At 43.5% G+C, this 19,644-nt stretch overlaps 1 protein-coding gene across 1 annotated transcript in view; it reads right to left on the bottom strand.

Moving 5' to 3' along the window:
• Wdfy4 (WDFY family member 4) overlaps positions 1-19,644 on the bottom strand; it is a 274,084-nt gene that overhangs the window by 202,373 nt on the left and 52,067 nt on the right. The window lies entirely within an intron of this gene.

Here is a 19,644-nt window from a genome sequence, read left to right as displayed (position 1 = left end):
GCACCCCTAAGTGGACCTGCATCTCCCCAGCTGGCTTCATTCACCAGGGTCATGCTCCTAAATTTGAGCCCCTTATCTGCGTCCTGTGCAGATGGATGGCATTCACCCGTAATGTAAGCCTTATAAAGACACCACACACACACACACACACACACACACACACACACACACACACTCACACACACACACACACCATCTATGAGCTGTGGCAGATGCAGTCCTCACTGTGGTCTTCCAAGTTGACAGGCCACAAGCATCGCTCTGTATCCTACCACTCTGCCCACCTCTCAGTCCCAAGCACAGTGTGCCCATAGGCACATGCCCTATCCTACTCTCTTAGGCTCAAGTGTCTTCACATTCCTTGTATCCCTCGAAATGCATAAAACAGAGCATACAGCGCACTCAGCAAATACAATGTATTAGTTACTTTCTTGTTGTGGGACAAAGTATCCAACCCAAAGCTGCTTATTGGAACGAGAGGATTTATTTTGGCTTATAGTTCTGTGAGGACGAGGCTATCAAGACAGGAAAAGTATGGTAGGAGAAGAAAGCAGGCATCACATCATCCCATAGCAGGGCGGAGGTAGTGAGAGCAAGGGGGGGCTGGGCTGTGACATCTCAAGGTCCCCCCTGCAGTGAGATACTTCCTCCAGCAAGGTTTCATCTCCCAAAGGTTCCACAGCCTTCCTGAGCAGCACCTCCAGCTATGGGTTAAGTATGCAAACACACGGGTCTATGGGGACATTTTATGTTCAAACCACCATATACAATGTTGTTCCTTTCTTTTTTCAATCATCTTTCTTTCTTCATAAAAGAAAAAAAGGTCCTAGAACTCTGAGTCCTCTGCAGATATTGAAAACTCTCAGGACTATCTACATTCTAAGATGCTGGCTGAAATTAAAGATGTTCATTAGACCTTAATGGGATTTTTCTTTGCTTCAGGGAATGACAGTAGTGTCATAACCCAGACCTCCTTCTCCATGGAGGGCTGCCCTGTGCTTGGCAGGAGCTTCTCTGCCTGGGGCATATGGAGCCTCTCCCATGTATACATGCCCATGCACACCCATGTATAAACTTGCATGCACACAGGTATGAATGTGCATGCATGCAGCCCACATAAACATGTGCATATGCATACTTGCCTGTGTCCATAGATGCATGCATATATACATGCGTATGAGTGCGTTTTCATACATGACCTGTGCACACATGCATGCCCCTATACTGCCCATATACAAATATTTATATATGCACACACACCCGTGTGCACATGCATGTCTTCCAACACATATATATGCATCCATGTGCGCCTATGCATGTGTGTAAACATGCATAGTATACATTCTTAGCCATATGCACACATATGGGAGTATACCCACATACATATGCATACATGCCCATAATCGCTCATGCACATACACACACCAGACCAGCACCTTCTAGACTCTGAGGTGTAACTCGCATTTAAGAGCTCCCTCCCTCTGGCTCAGGCTGAAGCTAGACATCAGCAGACACCTCCTCCTACACCACCCTGATCCCTCACTCCCCTTGTCCTCAGTCCCTCCCTGGGCAGTCCATCTGTGCTCCCGTGTCAGGCTCCACTTTCTGGGAGCCTGGCCTGAGTCGTCAACATCCTTTTCATACCGCAAGTCCTTGTCCTGGTTTGAGAACCAGCTAGCAGTCTCGTCACGCTGTGGGATGTGCTCTAGCAGAGAACCTGGTGTCTGGGAGGGAAGAGCACGCCCTCAGCCCGGCGCACAAGAACTCTCCAGGTAGAAGGGAGACCAGGCCTGACTCTGTGATGTGAATAGTTCTGCCCGTTTAGGACACAGCAAATTCCACTCTAAGCATTCTGATACTCTGATGAAGCTGTCATTGTGCTGTGGTCAGCCCTATTTTACAGACGAGGAAACTGTGCTCGCAGAAGTTAATGACCCATGATAAGGGAAGGAACTGATCTTGACCCTAACCTCATATTCATCCTATTGTCTTCTCCCCTCATGGAGCCATTTGAGGGGACTCATGCCAAGAGACAGTCCTAAGTGTCTTGCTATCGCTAAGGGACAGAAATTAATAAGATCTACTCTTTTGACAGGCTGCTAATAATCTGTAGAATATGTTTTGAGGAATCAAGTACATGAAAAAAAAAACATATTTACACTGCTTATCCTCAGTTCTTAAATTTTAAAAATTTATTCCCACTGCCCACCTCAAATCCTTCCCTCCACTCGGCCCCCATGCCTCCTGACACAAACTGATGGCATTTAGGATGTTCTGTCCCTAAGTTATCATTGGTAATGTTTCTGATTTTCAAGTTTGGGAGTGGGGAACAAAACTATGTTAGAAGGAATTTCAGGAGATCTTCCCTCCTGGGAAGAATTTTGCCATTCTGAACTGTCGCCATCTTGGCCTCATGGTTAGCTGATAGGGAAGACAAGTCACTTGGAGGACATGGTTTATTTAGCTGGTATTTCTAGAGGCTCAAGGAAATGACACAAGCATTGGCTTGGATTCATGAGTGCCAGCCTCCTTGGCTGTGCCACATGCAGATGGCACCTTGACAAGAGCAAACACAAGAGGGCGCGACCACATGGCGAGACAAAAATCCAGAGAACACAGAGAGGCCAGACTTGCTCTTTTAAAACACCCTCAATTGAGAACCCGCTGGGGTCCCTTGAGAACTATATTAATTCCTTCTAAAGGGAGCCTCTCACGAGATCTCCATCTCTTAAGAGACCCACACCTCAGTGTCACCACACCAGAAGCCAAGCTTCAAGCTCATGAATCCTTGGGGGACACACTCAGACGATGTCCAAGCTATAGTAGGCTTCCCTTTAAGTATGATCTCTTCACTGCCAGTCCCAGCTGTCACATGAGTGGCCCAATGGGGACCAGAAGCCCAAAGTAGGTAGACTCACACTAGTGCACATTAAACAACCCCAATGGCATTGCTTTTGCTCTGAGGAGCTCTTCTATGGGGGGATTCACCAACTTCCTTGACTCATTGTCCCAAATACTTCTTCTAATGCTCTAAGTGTCCCTTCCCCCACCCACGTGAAGCTGGCCTCTGCGTTCCTCACCATCCCTTTCACAGCAGAGAAGAAATGAATGCACATCCTCCTGCCTTGAGCATTCCTTCTACCAGACCTGGGATTATTTCATTTGGTAACCATGCTCTTAATTTGGGGTAAGAGTTGGGGAGACAGTCTATATGAAGCAAAATGCAAATAATAGTAATAATAATATCAGCACGATGTATTATTAATAGGAATTAAAAAGAAATGTCTACAATCTCCAATTTTGTTAGTACCAGCACTTTGCTTATTGCTTTGGGGACTTTGGCTTTGTTTCTGTGCTTTGCCCCCCGCCCCCTGCCACCCAGCCCCTCCACCAGAGTAGGTGTACTTATTACTTAAATAAGTAAAAAGAAAGAGAAAAAGGAAAAGTTTTCAAAAGGAAGAAATGCTGATCTTGTCTGATGATGCCACAAGTTTGCTCCAAAGTTGCTCAATACCTCATAATGGAGGAGGGAACATTGATCGTCCTCATTATCACAGTAGCTCCGTCGATACCAATATCACCTTGTTTTGAATAAAATGTGCTGTTTTTTTTTCAATGTTGGTTCCAGTAAAATGAGGTTTTAGTGAAAATATGAGCAGTAGCAGGAAACCAGTCTGCTTTCTCCCCTACGATGGATTGATTTTCCTAGCACATATTACTTCCAATGCAGGAAAGAGGGTGGTGGTTCAATTAGGACTTCGAAGTAAGTCCATGGGGTCACCAGGCTGGCTGGAAAGCTGGACCCACAAGGAAAACTATCACAGAGCAATTGTGGGGCAGCCTTCAGACACCCTCTGCTTTCTCCGCTTTGCAGTCAAAACTTCAAGTCCACCCTGCCCTGCTACGGCCATTCATTTCTCTTTTTCTCCCCAGTTTTCTGATTCAGATTAATGTGGGCCCAGAGTCCAGTAAGATCTGTGTCCCCACAGGCCAGGGCTATGGTGCAGATTTGGTTTGTTACCCTAGAGTTCATGTTCCACTAGTTTGACCCCCAGAATGTAGTGTGAGAGGTGGTGGGAACTTTAAGAGGTGGGGTCTGGTGGGAAGTCAAGACATTGAGGGTCATACACTCCACACGTAATTCCACCATGATGCAACACTTAATGGGCTACCCTGAGAAGCCATCTAGAGTTTTGAGTAAAACCTGAATTTTTTTTACTCAAGAAGGGGCTGGGAGGGGATACAATGCTTGCTGCTCAAGCCTGAGGACTTAAGTTCAATTCCTCAGCATCCACACAAATGCTAGGCATGGTGGTGCACACCTGTAATCCCAGCCCCGGAGAGATGGAGATGGGAAATTGCTGGGGCTCACTGGTTTGATAGTCTGGCCAAGTCAGTGAGCACAAAGCAAGAGACCCTGCCTGAAGGAAGAAGATGGAGAACAGTCATATGAGACACTTGACTTTGAGCTCTGGCCTCTGTTTGCTTCCACACAGATGTGCATCCACACACATATGAACATGTTTACATACAAGCACGCATATGCATGCAGATAAAACCTATTATAGAAATATTTGGGGGACGAGGCTCAGTGTGGAAGTGCATAGAAACAAAAATCAACCCATTTGTTATGTCTACTGTGTTACAGTTTAACAAATCAAGAATCCACTTTACTGGTTTCCTTGTTGGAGGTAATAGCTCTTTCAATAGCCTGCAATGGTATCCAGGGCTATTAACGTTGTCAATATTGCAGTTATTTGAAACCTACATGATTAGTTCAAAGTGTTTGAAATAGAGACTAATTCCAGAAAATGGTACATACCCTTTTCCAAATTTAGGCTCCAATGAATGACAGATATGTGCAACCCATGCCCCATCCTCTCTCTGACCCAGAAGGCTGCAGGAAGTCTCCATGTCCACAGCCTTTATAGCAGCTTCAGGTCCCTGGAACATACTTGACGATACTGGAGATGGACAATGGCCTGTTATGCCTGAGTCTGACCAGATGTTTGTTGTCCCAAACTCTCCCATGGATATACCTCATGCAGGGACAGCAATGGAGCCATTGGCACAAGGTTCGCATTTCAGAAAGATACAGCAGCCACTCAGCCACAGTGTTAATTCTGCTGATTGATGTGTGAGCTCAAGTTCTCAGAAAGACAAAAAAAAGCCACACCTATTGTACTAGTTACTTTCCTCATTGTTGCCATCGAATTCATGACAGAGGCAATTTAAAGGAGGAAGGACAAAAAAAACAAACAAACAAGAAAATCTTCAGCCGGGTGTGGTGGTGCATGCCTTTAATCCAAGCACTCAGGAGGCAGAGGTAGGAGGATTGCCCATGAGTTCGAGGCCACCCTGAGATGACATAGTGAGTTCCAGGTCAGCCTGAGCTAGAGTGAAACCCTACATCAAAAAACAAAAAACAAAAAAAAAAAAAAAAAAGAAGGAGGAAGTGTTGATTCAGGCTCATGGCTTTAAGAGGAGATACAGTGGATCATGGCAAGGGAAGGATCTGCTCACAAAGCAGAGAGCAATGAATGTGATTCTCGGCTTGCTTTCTCCACTCCACCCTGGACCCCAGCCCATTGAACAGTGCCACTGACTGTTAGACTTAGTTGTCTCAATTCAGTTAACCCAATCTAGAAACTCCCTCACACACATGCCCAGAATTTGTCTCCTAAGTGATTCTAGATTCTGTCAGGTTGACAATCAATGTTAACTAACATACTCAGGATGAAGAGTCTATAAATCTCATTAACTGATCAAGACTTTCATGACTGTGGGGAGTTGACATATTACCCCATATCCAGAGTCAAATTACCATGGGCTCTCTTTAATACCTTTAATAGCCACTAATTGCCCAACTCTGTATAACACCTAACATCCTTTCAACTATTAGGTGAAACCTCTGGAACATATTCATTGAGCGGACCCCTAGCTTCTCCCAACCCCAAAGCTAAAACTATCGTCATCTTTACCTCTTATTGTGAAATAAGCTTTATTCATTTAAACACTTTCCTGTCTTTTAATTCCTTAATCAGTAGATAAACCCAGTTCTTGTAGGTGGAATCAGAGGAGCTTGGGGGAATGTAAGCCTTCCCTTTGATTTGGCTGATGGTCCAATGGTTTATTGTGAGCTCATTGTTGACCATGCTTTCCCTTGTCCAAATACTTTTTTCAGAACCTCTGTGCAGTGGTTTGACTATAAAATGCCCCACATAGTCTCCTGGGTTTGTGATTAAGCCTCATACTTAACCCCCAGTGGGATTTTGGAAGGCAAAGCCTTGCTGGAGCAGAAATTCGAGGGAGGAGGAAAGGTTTGGAGAAAAGCAGTCATTTGGTGCTCTAGCTGGCTTTAAGCTTGGTAATTATGATAGTTCAACTTTCAAATATTTGAAAAAAAATAGGGAACAGTTGATATCCCTAAATTGTTTTGTTTTGTTTTGTTTGCTCATGGGGCTAGAAGTCACAGACAAGAGAACTAAAAATGGTATGAGTAAGCTGCTTTAATTGGAAGTTTAAAACATCTCATAGCAAATAATGATGACATTTCCAATTTGTAAGAAATTAGTAAAAAATTTTAAAGGAGATATTAAAAATAGGAAATCAAGAAAATTTTAGAGGATGTGTCAGAACCAAAAATTTCTTAGGGCTGGCAAGATGTCTCAGCAGTTAAAGTCACTTGCTTTCAAAGCTTGCCATGCTGGTGACTGATGAAAGCATCTGGTCTTCATCTACAGTGGCAGGAGGGCCTGGCATGCTCACACATGCATGCATGAATGCACATGCACGCATGCACACACACACACGTATGCACATGTGAAAATGAATAATTTTCTGAAAGATGATTTTTTAATATTTTATTTTTACTTATTTATTTGACAAAGAAAGAGGGAGAGAGAATGGACACACCAGGGCCTCCAGCCACTGCAAACAAACTCCAGATGCATGTGCCCCTTCTGCATCTGGCTAACGTGGGTCCTGGAGAATCGAACCTGGATCCTTTGGCTTTGCAGGCAAATGCCTTAACCGCTATGCCATCCTCCAGGCCATGAAAGATGATTTCTGAAGACTAACTTTCTCAACACCAACTCTTTTTTTCTCTCAATTTTTATTAACATTTTCCATGATTATAAAAAAATAACCCATGGTAATACCCTTCCTTCCCCCTCTTTCCCCTTTGAAATTCCATTCTCCATCATATCCCCTCCCCATCTCAATCAGTCTCTCCTTTATTTTGATGTCATGGTCTTTTCCTCCTCTTATGATGGTCTTGTGTAGGTAGTGTCAGGCACTATGAGATCATGGATATCCAGGCCATTTTATGTCTGGAGGGAGCACGTTGTAAGGAGTCCTGCCCTTCCTTTGGCTCTTCCATTCTTTCCACCACCTCTTCCACATTAGACCCTGAGCCTTGGAAGGTCAACACTGACTCTTATCTCCTGTCTGACCTTGTTTCCTCCTCCTTTGTCAACCTCTCCTTCTAATCCTCCTCTCCAAGCAGGACAAAGTTCTGTATCCAGGGAAGAGACTGGTGTGGCTTCTTTTAGGCAGAACCCAGCAGGAGAAGAGATGCTGACACTGGTTACATTCCCTGGACAAAAAGCGGACCGATGAGGTAGGGTCTCGCTCTAGTTCAGGCTGACCTGGAATTCACTATGGAGTCTCAGGCTGGCCTCAAACTCACCACAATCCTTCTACCTCTGCCTCTTGAGTGCTGGGATAAAAGGCAAGCACCACGCCCAGCTCCAAAAACTTGCTTTGTGAGGTTTCTAGAACCTGATCAGAACACTCTGGGATTCCTTAAAGAATTTCAAATCACCCTATTGACCTACAAATAAGAGTTTTCCAACTTTAACTAATCTAGAATTCCCATTTATAAAGGTGTCTCCCTCTCTGCTTAACTCTTGAAATGGGAAAGATACTAGCCTATGTTTGCATAATAAACTTAAATTGTCTTGTTGTTTTCTCTTAAAAGAGGCACAGATTTTCCTAATGGAAACATTAATAGCTATGTCACTGGAAGTAGATTTAGGTTTAAGGATCGCTTAATGCTATGGAGGAAATAACCTGATGAATAGTTTAATTTAAAAATGACATATAATAAGTCTAAGCAAAAACTGCAAAGTCTTTGGGGGAGTGGCCTATTTTTATATCTGGCTGAAGGTATGCATTGCCCTCATACTGTGTTTATGATTTTTTACATTGCTGACATTATAAAAATTGTGTTTTAAGTGAGTACCCACATGCATAGGAATTGCTTAATTCGCCCAAAATCCTTTTAGTTCATATTATAACAGGAGGTTTAGAACAAAAGTCCCAGCTCTGACAGGCCCAACAGACAAGGTTCAGCCACCAGTTCCAAAATGCCAATTAAAGTGATTAAAATATATGTATATATATATGTGTGTGTGTGTGTGTGTGTGTGTGTGTATGGTATATGTATGTATATGTATATATATATACTGGAGAGATGGCTTAGCTGTTAAGCACTTGCCTGTGAAGCCTAAGGATCCTGGTTCAAGACTCGATTCCCCAGGACCCACGTTAGCCAGATGCACAAGGGGCGCATGCGTCTGGAGTTCGTTTGTAGTGGCTGGAGGCCCTGGCACGCCCATTCTTTCTCTCTCTCTCTCTGTCTCTCTCTGCCTCTTTCTCTCTGTTGCTCTCAAATAAATAAATAAATAAAAATAACCAAAAACGTTACACACACATATATATGTATACATACATACATATACATATATATATATATATATATATATATATATATATATATATATATATATATGGTGGAAGGTGTAGAGAAGAGATGTGATGAATGTGACCACTTTGGGGAAAGTGGATAGAGGGGTCTAATGATTCTGGGTCCATCTTCATGTACTGAGCTGAGCTTTATATTTAAAGAAATAGTAGGGTCAAAGAGGCAAGAGCCATATATAATTAAGCAGTCTTGGTCAAGATGTGCTCTGATTGATCATTGTCTCAATTATGGTTCTACAGGGTGGTCCAAGAGTCTTTATTGCTCGAGGAGACAAGCTGGCTCTCAGGAGATCATTGCCTGGACTCCATGGAGCAGCCCCACCCTTATGCATTACAGCCCTCATCGGGAAGATGGTCTGTCCTGGAGGTGACTGCAGATTTGAGATAATAACTTACCTCTGTGCCTTCAGCCTTAAGGGAGATGAAGTAGTTCAGGTAAGTGCTTCGTAAATGAGCAGCATGCCTAGGCAGAGTTAAGCAGGAGTCTGGCTCAAAGTAACAGAGGCACACACAAAATAAAGAGAGACATACCCAGCTGTCATCATGCTTTTACTTATCTTGTGGGCCAAAGTGAGGAGACAATGCTGTTTAGCAGAAGCAATTTCTGAGTGCCTGTTATAAAAGGATTTAAATCTTTAACCAATTATTAATTCAAATTGTTAGAAAAAACACAGAAGTGTCTCTAGGACTGTTAAAATGGTTTGCCTGTGTTTCAGATACAGCTTCCTGGGTTTTACTGGAACATTCTGTTATTTATTAAGGAAGAACTATTTCCTATATTTTTTAAAGAAAAATAAGACAGAAAGGTACTATCAAATAGAAGAAACAGGGCTGGAGAGATGGCTTAGCAGTTAAGTGCTCGCCTGTGAAGCCTAAGGACCCCCATTCGAGGCTTGACTCCCCAGAACCCACGTTAGCCAGATGCACAAGGGGGCACACGCATCTGGAGTTCGTTTGCAGTGGCTGGAAGCCCTGGCGTGCTCATTCTCTCTCTCTCTCTGCAGCTCTCAAGTAAATAAAAAATAAACAAAAAAATAGGAGAAACAGAAGTAAATGGTTGTAGGCATAAAATACATTTTTGATTAAAAAGACTACTGTAAAGAAGAAATGCTTTTTTGATAAAGAAGGAGTCTTTATGGTAAATAACAATTTTTCCTAATATTAAGACTTTTTCTAAAAAGGAAAAGTAAATATGATAATAAAACTGGAAGATCAAAGCATGCTCTAATAAGGTTTATAAAATATAAAAAGATGATATGTACATGATAAAGTTCATTATAGTGAAAAGTTACTAAAAACTCCTTATGCTAGTATTAAATGCATGATAAAAAACTAAAACCTAACTTTCTATTTATAAAAATAAGGATTTACATTTTGAAAAGCAAGGATTTTATGTTTTCTCCCTTTACTGAATGGGCCATTTAAAACCTGGTAATTAGATTTTATTCAAATTCTTCCAACACAAAAACAAATATGCCATAACACTAAACTTGTATATTTTTCCATTGAGTTGAATACTTCCCTTTTCAGAAAGCCATTGACTTTGCAGGAGGAAAAATTGTATTAGAAAGCATTACTCCTACTTAGGCATGCCAACTAAATTACATAGTAATCATGCAACTTATTTTAGTTGACAAATACTTAAATCTAGTTGTAACATTTGGCCCATTGTACAAATTTCCATTGTGTCTATGAGTTTCAACCCTTTGGTTTGGTTAAATGAGCAAATGGTTTTATAAAATCAATTGTCAAAATTAACTAAAACCTTTGGCTTCCTTAGCTAAAGACACACCTATTAGTCCTTCTAAGTCTAAAATTTATCTTATTTAGAAAACATCAAGTATCACCTTATAAACTAAATACTGGGTGCTGTATATAATCAGGCAAAGAAAGGACTGTATGAGAAATCTCTGGTAAAGGGACACAAGGTACATGATGATGAAGAACTTAAAAACAATAACTATTGTCTGTACAAGACCTGTAGAACACATGACTTATCAACATTCCATCATGGATGATGGAGGAGGAAAAAAAAAACAGATATCAAAGTAGAAAAGTAACTAGTTAGAAAGAAAGACTTCTCAGAGACATTGTCTGTCCCCCATGACTGACTGCTGCTCCCAAGAATGCACGACCCACAATCCCCATGGGTATGACCTGCATCCCTTTGGAAAAGGGGCAAGGAAGAGGGAAACAATGGTACCGACATGTGCTGTTTACATACTAAGTATGCCCATAACAAATACAAATAAATTTTTTTAAAAAAAGAAGGGCTTCAATGGGTGGGGTGTGTTAGAGGGGACAAGAGAAGGTAACAGGAGGGGATCACGATCAAAATACATTAGATACATGTGTTATGCTTGTCAATAAAAAGGGCACTGAAAATTAAAAAGTGATAACTAAAAATTCAGAATGGGTCACAGAGCTTTTCCACTGTGAAGCTGGAGCAAGTGAATAACCACTAAAGCCAGCCGAGTTCATCGGCTGGGAAAGAGGCCACATGAGAGACGTGCTCAGCCAGGAGGGAAAGGAGCCTTTCAGGTACTTTGAGCTGCATCCTATGCTGTAGAACTTTGCTGGACTTGTATTTTACACCCCCAACTTGTGCCGTATCTCTGAGGACACATCCAGGGGAACTTCTCTAGCTCTGGGTTGTATTCATCCTCACCTACACTGAGAACTGAAAACCCCAGCTGAACTCAGAGCCTTTCTCACGGGGTTACTACTTTTGCTCCTTTACAACACAGTTCGTAACTGCCAGATGATATTCATATTCTACCAATGAGAAGCACATGGACATGATTACAAAATGACTCCTACAAGAGTCCAATTTCCCTTTATGATTGTAAAGTAAGAAATAAGATTTTGCTATACCCATAAAAACCTATAGAATCTTTACCCCCTCACTAATAATGTCTGGTACAGGGGAAAAGGACAATTTTGTTAGAAAGGAATTCAAAATGATACTGTATTATTATCTGATTGCTTCTGTAATATAACTATGCATTTACTTCCTCAAATTGTAATCTAGTATAATACCAAAATAATAAGACAAATGAAGTTATCATGAGGAATATGAGTTACAACAATTTACAAATTAAAGAACAATCCTTCCTAAAATTATAACGGTTCATTCCATATGAGGTTATAAATATAGAATCAAAGTGGGCAAAAGAAAAATAAAAAATAATAATGATTGTTTTAAAGACTCAGAACGTCAAATCAAACATTTCATAAAATATAAATGACTAGAGGCGCAAGGGAAAACATGTATTCAGTCTAGTTGAAGTGTATTATAATGCATACAGAGAATTTTTGTGGTTGGCTAAAATGCCCGTTTCCCTTATCTACTCCCTTACTTCTTTAGGCTACACTGTGTTCTTGATTATTTTATCCTTAGAAATAATAGCCCCATTATATGACTCATATAAATACTATGTTGTATGCAGACAGTAGAAAAAAAATCAAACCCAGGATCTGGAAAGATGGCTCAGTAGTTTGACATGCTGGCTTGTAAATCCTGACTTCCTGGGTTCAAATCCCCAGTACCCACATAAAGCCAGATAAACAAAGTGGCACATGCATCTGGAGTGTGTTTATATGAGCAGAAGTTTCTGGCATGCCCATTCTCTCCCGCTCGCGCTCTCTCTCTCTCTCTCTTTCCAAATAAATAACATATTTTTAAAAAATCAGCCAGGCGAGGTGGCACATGCCTTTAATCCCACCACTCGGGAAGCAGAGGTAGGAGGATTGCCATGAGTTCGAGGCCATCCTGAGACTACATGGTGAATTCCAGGTCGGCCTGGGCTAGAGTGAGACCCTACCTTGAAAAACCAAGAAAAAAATCAAATCCAGATTATGGTATTATGGTTTTATGGCAAATAATATTGATACAACTCAGGGACTTCTTCCTTAACGTTTTTACCAACTATTTCCTTCTCCTGAAGACTGCTTTTATGCCTACTCAGCTTTATCTTTTAAAAATATTTTATTTTTATTTATTTATTTATTTGACAAAGAGAAAGAGGGAGAGAGAGGGACAGAAAGAGGGAAACGGAGGGACAGAAAGAGAAAGAGAGAGAGAATGGGTGCACCAGGGCCTCCAGCCACTGAAAACAAACTCCAGACACATGGGCCACCTTGTGTATTCCAGTAACGTTGGTCCTGGGGAATTGAACCTAGATCCTTTGGCTTTGCAGGCAAGTGCCTTAACCACTAAGACATACCTCTAGCCCTCAGCCTCATCTTTAACAGATCCTATGAATGAGCCTTCTTTCCCAGTGCTGCAGGACATTAAACAACTTTTAGCCTCTGAAGGCACAAGAATGTGATACTTGGTAAAAAGGAACCATGAACAAAAGTACCAGAGAAAAAGTCATACACCTATGTTGAAGACTCTGTAGGGCCGATTGATTAAAAGTCAAGTAATGGATTGATCAAAAGTTAAGCATGGAGAATTTAAATTTTTTATCATTATTATTTATTTGGGGGGAGGCAGAGAAAAAGAGACAATGGGCATGCCAGGGCCTTCAGCCACTGCAAACTAACTCCAGACACATGCGCCCCCTTGTGCACATGAGCGACATTGCATGCTTGTGGCACTGTGTGTCTGGCTACATGGGACCTAGAGATTCAAACATGTGTTCTTAGGTTTTGCAGGCAAGCGCCTTAACTGCTAAGCCATCTCTCCAGCCCAAGTATGGAGAATTTTAATGTATATACAGAGCCAAAATTACCATGACTATCTTAATCACTTTAATAGCCCTCTATTGTCCACCACTCTTTCTGACCTGTATTATATTTACTGTACACTTCTACCAATCCAATAGCTAAGGATGTCATTCAGTAGTATCTAAGACCAATTGCAGAAATTTCTCCTCTTTTCAGTAGCCTGCTTAACTGGTGGATCATTTGGGGCTACCTGAATTTATGTGCTTGGGCCACAGACACCCACATTTGACTCAGAATATATTGCCACCTGTTTCCTTTGAGATTAGAACTGTGTTTTACACTGACAGTTGCATTTAAGTTTTCATTGGCAACGTGCTAATATTGATAACCACCTTGCACTGTTTTAATAAAATGTTTGAAATAAAGACCTATAACCAGTGTGAAGCTCTGCTCACGATCCTAAGTAATCCTCATTTAATGTCAGGAGAATGATGACGTTGCTGTGACCATAAACAAAGGAAGTGGGAGATCACAGATGTGCTTCCTTTCCCATGGCTCTGTGAGTATTGAAAGGCACAGTTAAGTCCTCTGGTCTGCTGTCTTTACAGCTCTTGTAGAATAGGTTGCCTTGAAACCTAGGGGTGGAGACGGTGACTGTGGATGGTAACCCAGGACAGTTCAACTCTCTTAGCTCGACATGCAAGTGTCTTGACAATGTGGCTCTGGCTGACTTTTCCATCTCCACTCACTGCCTCTCCAACCACACGGTCGATCCCAGCTGAATACAGCCTCCTCCTTTGCCTCTTGGTTTACACTGCTCTCTGTTTCTGAGCTCCTCCTCCCCATCGCTCCTGATATGAACAGGCGTGCCTGTTCTTTAAAGCCTCATTTCTGTGACCTCACTTTATAGCTCTCCTTCCCCTGTCCAAAGGACTATGCACAAACTCTCCTACATCCAGCAGGATATTGTATTGCTTTTTAAAAAATTACTTTTTGGGGAGAGAGAGAACTGGCGCATCAGGCCCTCAGTCACTACAATCAAACTCCAGACACTTGTGCCACCAACTGGGCATGTGCAACCTTGCGCTTGCCTCACCTTTGTCTGGAGAGTCAAACATGGGTCCTTAGACTTTGCAGGTAAGTGCCTTAAGCGCTGTGCCATCTCTCCAGCCCAGGGTATCATATTTCTATCTGCTACTGCCCTTGGACTCTCCATCCTCAAACCCAGTTCATGGATTCTAGTGGCATTTATCTCCAAATCCCCAACACTTGTGTTCAGCTGTATTTCACTCTCACCCTCTGAATTACAGGTGACATGTTCTCCCTCTGCTGACAACAGACTGAAGGCCACAGAGCTGGCAGAAGTAGGTAGTTGCTTAGAACTGGTCAGACTGGCAGACCACAGCCATGTCCCTAGTATCACATCCTTGTGGCTGCTGAGCATGTGGAGAAAAAAAAAAAAAAAACTCTTGGGCTGGAGGGATGACTTATAGGTTAAGGCATTTGCCTGAAAAGCCAAAGGACCTAGGTTCAATTTCCCAGGCCCACATCAGCCAGATGCACAAGGGGGCGCATGCACCTGAAGTTCATTTGCAGTGGCTGGAGGTACCGGCATGCCCATTCTCTCTCTTTCTCGCCCTCTTTCTTGATCAAAGAAATAAATCAAAATATTTTTTTAAAATTCTTTTCTTCCCATTTAAGTCATTTTTTTTCTGGTGTCAAGAAAACTGAATTGAATTCCGACTTCGCCTCTACACAGTAAAATTCCTACCCCCAGATATTTAATAGGGCTGATGACACCAGAGGCAGGGAGAGCAGTAGGATGAGCTATTTCCTGCGGCGGCCAACCATGCTGGCGCTTTGGAGGGCTGTACAAAGAGTAATTCAACGTAACCATGCTTGCAATAAACCAGAATAGGACCCCCATAAGGTTATGTAAGCAGCGGCCCCTGAAGCCATCCATTTCTCACCCAAAAGGCAGAAAGAAGATGTCAGAAAGGCAGTGAGTGTAGAGGGCAGAGCTCCCTACAGCCCCCCGGGAGCTGAGCACAAGCGGCGTTCACCCTTTACTAACACTGCCATCTACTGAGATCCCCACTCCTCTTGCAGCAGGATCTGTGGGCCTGGACCCAGTTTTGTTTTCAGCGGTTTCTTGTGCAGTCTCATTTCTCATCTGATTTACTATTCTGTTTGTTATTAGGAGGTCTCCCCCTACCCCCTTTCAGAAATTAATTGCTGTAATTATCTAAGTGTTAATAGCTGCTGATTTGGCATCTGCAGAAAATATCTGGGCGAATGCATCACTACATTTCATTTGCATATTTGAGAGACGGTGCGGGAGAACCAGGCTGTTCCTACATTACTTACTGATGTGCGCGGAGGGAAAGGATCGTCCCAGGCAGAACTCTTACTTTTGAGAGGGAGTAGGTAGTTGGGGTGACTGGGCCCCTCAAAGTAAAAAGACACAAAAGTCTGCACTTGCTAGAAATCAAAGATGAGCTGACTTCTTATCTTGCCTAGTTCCCTAAACCTGTTGTTTTCCACAAACAACCTGGCCTCCTCCTGGGAGGGAGGTCTTTCCTGGGATTTAAACATTGTGGTTGGTCAAGTTCAGCCCCCTGGAACTTGGTGTCAGGGCTGGCCTCTTCCTGAGACGGTCCCTGGCCCTAACCAGCCAGATGTCCCTCTGGTTCTGAGCCAGAATACAGCCCACCACCCTAAGGTGATAAGTATGTTTGCAAGGGGAGGGCACGCTCTCGAAGCTGCCTCATCACTTGGAAACTTTCAGCTGTTGGTGAGTTTCCCCTTGCCTTGACCCAGGCCCAGCAGAGCTGATCCGAGGGGAGAACCCCCCTGGACCCTACTCTCCACATGAGCTCTTTCACCCCTCTATCTCCTCACATTACAGGAGCTCTTTGAACTTTCTTTTCCTTTCTTTTCTTTCTATGGTTTTCCCAGGCCCTCCATGGGGAGGCGGGGAGTGTCACTAGCCATGTGGGTACCTTTCCTTGGCTCTGTACTTCCCTCAATAAATATAACAATTTAATAATTATCCTTCTCAGTCTTATTTAATTCAATGCTTTGGTTAAAAGCAGAAAGAAACACAAGATTGGGGTTCAAGGACTTTCCTGAACCCTTAGCACCAGTCACACTGCAAACAAATCATGAGCTTAGACCTGGGCTGCATGCATTTCAGATCTTCTCTCACCAGCTGTTTGATCTTAGGAGGTCATCAGACCCTCCTGGGCTTCCGTCAAAGCTGAAGGAGCCATTGTGATGAGACAACATTCCTAGCATGGGAGGAACTGCCCAATGTGTATGTTTCCAGTATGTTCCAGGCAGGCGCATGCTTTATATTAAGGCAAAGAACATACAAGTTCAGTCGTCAGGTGAGTCACTGGCTAGGAGGCATTTGATCTGATTTAAGGGTGAAGTACTCTGATCCAGCAATTAGATGTTTAAGGTAGCCAATCTTTTTTTTTTTTTTTTTTTTTTTTTTTGAGGCAAGCCCAATAGACTGGCCTCTTTTTAATGCAAGAGAGAGAGGGAGGGCCTCCTGACATGTGCGCCACCTAGTGGGATGTGCGAGCTTGTGCACTTGCATCACTTGGCGTCTGGCTTACATAGGACCTAGAGAGTCGAACATGGGTCCTCAGGCTTCACAGGCAAGCACCCTAACAGCTAAGCCATCTCTACAGCTCTAAGGTCAGCGATCTTTATAGACGGCCTCCAACAAGTCCCCCTTTCCTGTACACACACGCTAGCACTCACATCGCTATGGGAAAGTTTATGGCTCCTTGCGTTGAGCCTAAGTTGAACCACTGTGCAGACAATGCTGGCTTGTTCCAGACCTGCATCTTCAGATGGCCTGGAAACATTTATGCCTCTAGGAGCCCTGAGTAGCTGCGCCCTGCTGGCGAGTTCTCACAGTGAGGCACAGGTAGAGGCTAGATGACTACAGAGAGGAAGACCAGGGTCATACTGTCAGCTTGAGACATGGATTCAGGCTGATGATGCAACCAGGCCAGGAGTCCAGTAGACCCTGGTCACATAACCCAGCCTCTGTGAGGTGCTGGCTCCATTAGTGAAGGAGCCATTGTGGATTTTGAGGGGGGTTTGCAGACAAACTCCATAAGGATGTGTCACCTTATGCATCTGGTTTACGTGGGTCCTGGGGAATCAAACCCGGGTCCTTCAAGCTTTGCAGGCAAACACCTTTACAGCTAAACCAACACTCCAGCCCCATTGTGGATTTTCCAGTCCCAGCCAGAATCACGTGGAGCAGAAACCCACCCCTACTGACCCATAATACTGTGATCCTTATGAGAAATACCATCACATGTTGCCTAACAGGGACATCTCCTGAGAAGTTCGTTGTTTGGCAAACTCACTGTTATATGAACACTGTAAAATGTACAATGTAGAGTGGCTGTGACATCACCAGGCAATACAATCTCATGGTGCCATTGCAGTCTGTCACTGGTGAAGTGTGGTGACATGGCTCATGACAGCAATGCTTACTGTTCACTTCTTGTCCAGTTTTGCCCCAGCACGTTCCATGTCACTGTGAAGTGTCTCCCTGTTCACTGGCTCCATTCTCACTGTGTTATCTATTCACTATGGTATGACTTCAGCAGAACAGAATGGTAGAACAAAAGGTACAGTCACTGGTGGACACACAGACAGGAACCACATTAGGGCTATTTTTTTTTTTTCCTCCTATACCAAGTGCTACTGTTTCTTTCATGGAAACAATCCCAGTCTCTACCCAGCACAGTCTGGACCTCCACGCCTTTTTTCTCACTGATTTCAGAGCGCTCACAATATTTGTACTACGCCACTGTCATGTTCAGATTATAATGTCACTTAGTTATGTCTTCCAAAAAATTCGGCCTCCTTTTGAACTCCCAGATTGCCCTTTGCCTCCTATAGCTGTCAATCCTCAGGAGAAACTCCGGGAGGACCAGATGCAATGCCAGGTCCAACAACGACTGGGAATCCTCAAAGGCTATTAATGTTATCAGTACTTATGGGTCCTCGTTGGTTAAAATAGAGATAGGAAGGCCTTCTGCCATGAAAAGGGAATGAATGGCCTGCGTCCTGCCTGGTGCACAGTGCTGCTCCCTCACCTTTGCTTAAGAAATACAAAGGGGGGCATTGTCCAGACCCGCCCCAGTTCCTCCAGTCTTTGTCAGAACTCCTCAAGAGTATCAATCCAGACTCTGCCCTAATCCACCCTGAGTGTTCACCCATCCACTTGGCCTCTGCTATGGGGTTGGTGGTTGTGCCAGGATGAAGACCTCAAAGTCATCTTTGGTTCCGTCATCCTGGGGTCAGTGCTCTGTGCACCTCAGGGGTCATGATTCTGTCTCCAAGGAAGTCCCTTGACTCCATTCTTCACCCCTTTTTACACCTGGATTAGCAACACATCTTCCTAATTACTGCCTAGTCCCTCTTCCCCGGAGCCACCTCCCCAGTCCCACCATTCTCCTTCAATCCACAGCCACATATTGCATACCCAGACTTAAATATCAGCTTTCATTCTCTTGACAAATGCATTGGTTACCTGTGGGATAAAGCCTTGCTTGGTGGCAAGGTTGTAACTGACTTCTGCTCCCCTACCAACCCCCATTTCCAACTCTCCCCTTGGGCCCCTGCCATGTGCAAGAAAGTCTCTGCCACCTAAGTAGTGGTCACTCATTTTCCCCCACTTCCATGCTCATCATTCTCTCATGACACCCCATTTTCCTTCCACAATGCGTGCCAGCATTGTGTGTGTTCGTTTATGACTTTATTCATTTAGTAAAGCCATGCTGTCACCATCTCCTTGTCATCCCCACCACAGAAGCAGCCTCCTCTGGGGACAATGTCTGTGCCCATCTGGCTATCCTTGCATGGGGCACAAGGCTGGCATCCATACATGGAAGAAGAAGTCTAGTTCCGCCAGCACCCAGTGCTGTACTTTTCCCTGGAGACTTGCCTTGTGGATATCCCATTATTTCAGCTGGATTTCGTTCATCCACTGTTTTTTGTTTTTCTTAGAAGATCATATCACCAACAGAAGTGACCTGCTCTTGGAAGGGCAGTCACAAATCGGTCAACACACCGCCACATCCCTATAAGAAGTTCCGCTTAACTCTGTACTTAGTATTCTGCCTACTCCCTTCTGAAGACAAAAGAAAAAGAGCAAACGGGGCCTCCTTCCCA

This window comes from Jaculus jaculus, chromosome 18, assembly GCF_020740685.1.
Source record: "Jaculus jaculus isolate mJacJac1 chromosome 18, mJacJac1.mat.Y.cur, whole genome shotgun sequence".
NCBI lineage: Eukaryota > Metazoa > Chordata > Mammalia > Rodentia > Dipodidae > Jaculus > Jaculus jaculus.
The sequence above is the reverse complement of the archived record's forward strand: the minus strand, read 5'-3'. Positions and strand labels throughout refer to the sequence as shown.